This window comes from Alnus glutinosa, chromosome 5 (assembly GCF_958979055.1).
Source record: "Alnus glutinosa chromosome 5, dhAlnGlut1.1, whole genome shotgun sequence".
Classification (NCBI taxonomy): Eukaryota; Viridiplantae; Streptophyta; class Magnoliopsida; order Fagales; family Betulaceae; genus Alnus; species Alnus glutinosa.
The window spans coordinates 19438151-19444150 of NC_084890.1; positions in this window are offsets into that span (position 1 = coordinate 19438151).

A 6000-nucleotide genomic window follows, 5' to 3' on the forward strand; every position below is an offset into this window, starting at 1 on the left:
GATCCAGGCCCCCCCAAGCCCCAAGGTGGCTCCGCCCCTGCCTCTGTCCAGATTACTCTTTGGCGGTCGCCTAAGGCCTTCAATTTAATAAGGCTCTCAATTAATACATATTAATAAAAAATATTTATGAAAAAAATATTTAAAGTCTTAATTATAGTTAACATTCTTTAATTAAGGCCCTAATTATAGTAATAAGTAATTAAAAATGCATGAATATCATTTAATTCTCCAACATTCCATTATTATTATTATTATTTACATTCCATTCTTGAAATAAGTTTTAAAAAATTGATAGTATTAACATTCTTAAATAAAATCTATTTTTCAACTTTAAATGTTAGAAAATAATGATAACAATAATATTCAATTATATTGTGGGTAGAGATTTTTGGGGCCTTGTGATGAGCTTTGAACAGCCAAAATTGCAATCAGAATTTATAAGTACCGAACTTGTGCAGTTATTTTTCACTATACATAAATAAAAAAAGAAAAAAAAATGAAAAATGAAAAAAAAGAACCATTTCTCTACAGTCGCCAAGAACTAATTATTGGCTTTTATTTATCGACGTATAATATACGCTCCTAAACGTAGTTTCGGAACTTAGTTTTCTCAGCGTTCTTTTTGTGGCATTCATCATATGCCGAAAATGTATTGCGGCATTTAGCATGCACCATTCGCGATAAAACAAACGCCGAAAATTTTATGCAAAATTGCACATTTAAATTTCTTTTCAGCGTTTTTGAAAAATGCGTTAATGGTCTTGATATGCCAGCATATAATTGAAGGCAGTAAAGTAAGGATTTTACACCCGTCGTTATTGAATTTACTCATAATATAAATCGTTCTCCATTCCTAATTAACTTCAAATGGGTAATGTGGTACATATGAGACTTCATTAATTTCAATAGTTTTGAATTATTTGCCAAAGTAGTAATGTCGTGTAAAAGGTTTAATCTGGTCGGAGAGAGTGAGGCGTAAGTAAGCGTGTTTCCAAGCACCAAAGCCAATGCCCCCGATGCTTTCACCCAGTTTTCTCCCTTCAAAGTAGCCCAAAAAGAAAGCCAATTAATGGTGTAAGAAAGACGTAAGCTTTAGGATTCAAATCAGACCCACTCTTTTCCTTTTGCGACCCGTTCAACTTTCAAACTTTTAGCAATTTAGCATATATATATATATACATAAATAGTCAAGAGTCAAACGGTTCCAACATACAGAAAATTGGAAAATTCAAGTCATACAAGTTGGTGTATATGTATAAATTGTTAGATATTGTCTCCATATATGGCCTATATGCCACATATACAGTGTTTATTATATTTATTATAAATATAATATACGGTATTACGGTTAAGTAATTTAATTAATTTAGATTACCGTAATGGAATCGTTTAATTGATCAATTAATAATATTGTTTCCTTGATGGGAGGAACAATACGGTACTTACCATAATTGAGGGTCCCTGACCTAGCCTATAAATAAACAGCCTGTGTACACCATCAGTACGGGCAATACAGTCATAGGCATAGGTTAGAAGATCCCCCAAATAATATTTTCTTGTTCTTGAGATGGATCGTGGAGACGCTTGAGCAAACATGGCTAGAGGTAAGCCTAAACCTATTTTGTTTTTTCCGCTGCGCATGTTAGCCTAAAGAATAATATGTCTATTATTTCTAACATGTGGTATCAAAGCCATCTTCTATGCTATTTTGCTCAGCATTAAATGTTTTGTTGAATCCAGTAATTTCCTTTGTGAATATAATTTGTTGTTCACGTACAGATTGAATAACATACGGATATTTTTTTATTCATAATATATTATTTGTTTTCTGTGAAACAAACTTCAGAATATGTTTTATTGTTTTAGAGACATTTGGTTTTGAACTGCTATGGGATATTGGTATGCTCAAGAAAGCCATCAGAGAGAAAGAAACCGTAAAAACCATTTTCAGTGAAAATCACGAGTTTTCGTGAAATATTCAAGAAAGGTCCCGGAAAACCCCACCATCGAGTGGCCGCCGCTCATAGCCGCTTGCAGAAGGCGGCAACCCGTCGAGGCCGACACCGTTCTGTCTAAGGAGAAGCCAAGCGGCCTCTTCCCCTCACCGGGATTGGCGGCCCTTGCGGGCCGCCCGGAACATGGACGCCATCCAGAGACGCCGCTGGCCGTTGGGCACAGCGGTGTCGTTGCCCAAAGAGGAGAGGCCGGTTCAACCGGCCTCTACCCGTCACTAGGACGGGCAGCCTCCAAGGGTCGCCGGTGACAATATCGGCGGCCCGTGGAGTTGGGTGAATGGCGACCCCTTTGGGTCGCCGTGACCTGCTAAGCGGCAGCCCTCGTGGCTGCCGCATGAGGAAACATCGGGATTGGCGGCGAAGCATGAGGTAGAAGAAGAATGGGCGGCGGCGGCGGTTAGGGTTTCAGAAAGGGTTTTTCGGGTAAACGGGTCGGATTACGGGTAGGGTTTCACACCCATTCGGTTTTCGGGTCATGGGTCATTCGGTTTTGGGCCATTATTTAAATAAAAAAAAAATGCTGATCGGGTCGTGATACGGGTCGGGTTTAAAACCCACACGCACAACCCGATATCAAGTGGGCTGACCCGAATGGGTCAGCCCAATCAAGGAACTAACCCATTCGGGTCAGCCCAAGAGACCCTATTCAGTTTTAAAAAAAAAAAAAAAAAAAAAAAAAAGGAGTTTTTAATTGGGCTGACCCAATTCAGTTTATTAAAAAAATTGAAGGACCCATTTAAGTGGGTTGACCCGTTTTGGGCCAGCCCTATATAGAGACCCAATCCGATTAGGTGGGTTGACCCAAATGGATCAGCCCAATACAGTAACCCATTTCAGTAACCCATCAAGAATAGTAGGCTCATGTGGGGTTTAGAACTTGGGTTCACCAAGTGTAAAGGGCCTTGGCCACCTACTAAACCATTGAGCCACATTTTTATTATGTCCTCATATTGCAGTTTTATTCCACTTATTATTTACAGTGTTGTATTTTAAGATTATTGGTTCTTTAATACATATATTGAGGAATATATTTGTTGAATTTATATTGTTATATATAAATTGTTTGATGCCTATAGACCTAAGAATAATCAACAATACCATATATACTGGTGTGTTTACAGTAATATCTAAGAATGCAATGTCGGGGAAAGTTCTGGCAAGGAAAGTCTTGGGATTTAAGTGTGTCCGGTGTGACCCCCCTCACCTTCCTGGGAGCTCATCTGCTTGCACCTTGGAAAATGCTGTTTACCCCATTTAGGTATTGGTTTGTTATATTCTTGGGGCTATTAAGGGGGCATCTATAAAGTTGTTAGATGTTAATGAAGTCGCAATTATTATTATGATTTTGGGAGAGCCAAAGCATCCCAATTTTTGAATAATAATTGCATCAAGATTACACACACGTAATTATCATGATAATTATGGGAGAGCCAAAGCATCCCATTTTTGTATGATAATTACATCAGGATTACACGCATGAACCTCATAAAGATTTATTAGATGTTCATGAATTACAGCGTGATTATTATGAATTTTGGAGAGCCAAAGCATCCTAATTTTGTAATAATTGCATAAGGATCATACACATGAACTTCATATAGAAAAATTAACATCGTCTTGTAGTTAATTCATAAATTTAATTACTTATCCCCAAAGGGAAGTTTTTATTTTTATGACTTAATTAGAATAAGATAACAAATTTAGTATTAAAAGTGAAATTTCTTTCGGTTGCCCAAAGGTACGAAGAATTTTATTTATTAATATTTAAATTTGCTTTAGTCTTGTTAATAAAGAGTAAATTTCATGCGTGATGCAATCTTTGCCCACAGGTAGGTTGAAATTTACTATTTACTATTTAAATTGGCATTGGCCAATTTGAAATAAAGTTACTTCATAGCATTAAAGTATTTTTATTTTTTATTTTCTTGGTTATTGCAGCTGTTCATATTACTCTACTTTTGTGGTTTTATATTCCAATACATTATGGTAATATTTTTCTGACTGGAAAAAGATTAATATACTTTTTCATTTGAGCGTTTCTAATTCCATTATGGGAATGAAGGATATTGTAGTTTAGCTTAAGTCCCTAAAGATTGAGATTTTTAAGTCATTATTGGTCTATTTCAATTTTTTGAATTCTCTCTTCTAAGTGTAGAATTTTATCTTGTAACACACGTAAGGATAAATGGTTAGTAAATAAACTTCTAACCATGTGTGTTCAAGGATATGAGAGAATTTATAAAGTGTTCACATGATTATTCATGTCAAAGGAAGGACCAATAAATGCAATCATGTCCAACACTTAAAGCATGAGAATAAGGTGCCAATAAAGTATTATGGCAATCAAGATACATATTTCTCATGAAATAAGGAAAATTAAGGGCATATAAAGAAAGATTGCATGAAGTATAAGAAATGACTTAAAATAAAGATAATCTCATATATCTAGTATGTCGTGAATCTCTTTTAGTGACTCATTCAAATATATTGTGGATTGATTATGGTTTAACAATTCATGTTGTCAACACAAATGCAAAGTCTTTTTTAAAATGAATAACACGTGTTTATAATTTGAGCTTGTTGGGATCTATAGGTTAATTTTAAAATTCAGTTATAATTTTGACCTCAAAAATGATTTATATTCCATAATCCTTTTGAAATCTATTTTCTAGTTTGGCTTATTAAAAATTTCAATTTTTATTTTAAAATTGAAATTTTTCTTATTTTTTGGTGGAATATTGGTTGGGATTTATTTAAAGTCTATTTAAAATTGACCTACATCCCAATTTTTGAAACAAAATTATTTGTTTATTTCTGCATACTGATGTTGACGTAAAGTAGAGTCTTTGAGAATTTAAAATGCTCTGGTTATGGCTTTGGAGATTGAAATATATCTCCATACAGTAAATAAAAGTCGGTAATTCACTGACTTTGGTTCTTGTGTGGGCTGCATAAGGGAAAGCATACCAACAAGACCACTAGAGGTGCCAAAGAGAGCATTTTGAGATTCTTGAGATCATGTACATTGAAAGGTGTTGACCTTTTCATACTCATTGCCTAAATGGTCGGAGATATTTTTTATCTCTTTTAGTGATGACCATATAAAGTTTATGTATCTCTATCTTCTAAATATTAAAGCTGGGGTATTGAATGTTTTTAGTACCTATAAGGAAGAAGATGAGAAACAATTTGAAGATCATAAGATCTAATATAGGCATAGAGTATTAAGGTAGGTATACACAAAAAAAGAAATGATTAGTAATACTAATCTGTTATTACCCTTATAGAGTAAAACTTTGAAGACCGTTGTGTATATGTTAAACAGGATTCCATCTAAGGTTGTCCTTAAGACACCTTTTAAAGTATGAAATAGATGGAAGCTTAGTTTAAATTATTTACACATATGGGGTTGCCTTGCTAAAGAGAGGATTTATAATCCTCGCCTTAGGAAATTAGATTAAAGGACAACCAGTGGATCTTTTTATAAGCTATCTAGTAAACTTTAAAGGGTTTTAATGTTTTATTATCCTTCATATAATCCTAGAGTTGTTGATTGTAAAATTTCTAGAGGATGCAGAACCTAGTGGGAGTGCTCATTCACACAAATTGAAATTTGAGAAAGCACTAGAGTTGGCCAAATCTCCTCCTAATAGAGGATGATTGATTGTATCCAGGGAAAATCAGATTGATTATCCTGAACCACAATCAGTTATGGAACAACCAACTCATACAGAACAGGTTCAAAAGTCTATTCTCCCATTGCAAAAATGCAGAGGAAGTAGAATTAAGAAAATCCTATAGAATAAGGAGATCAACAAGTCTTAGTGATCATGTTGTATATCTCCCAGAGTCTGATCCAAGTTTGTTTTCACATGCTATGAGTGGAGAAAACTCCACATTGAGATTCAGTGCCATGAAGTAAGAGTTAAATCCATTGCTCAACAGTCTAGCTAGACTCGTAGCCAATGGTTTTACTCATAAGGAA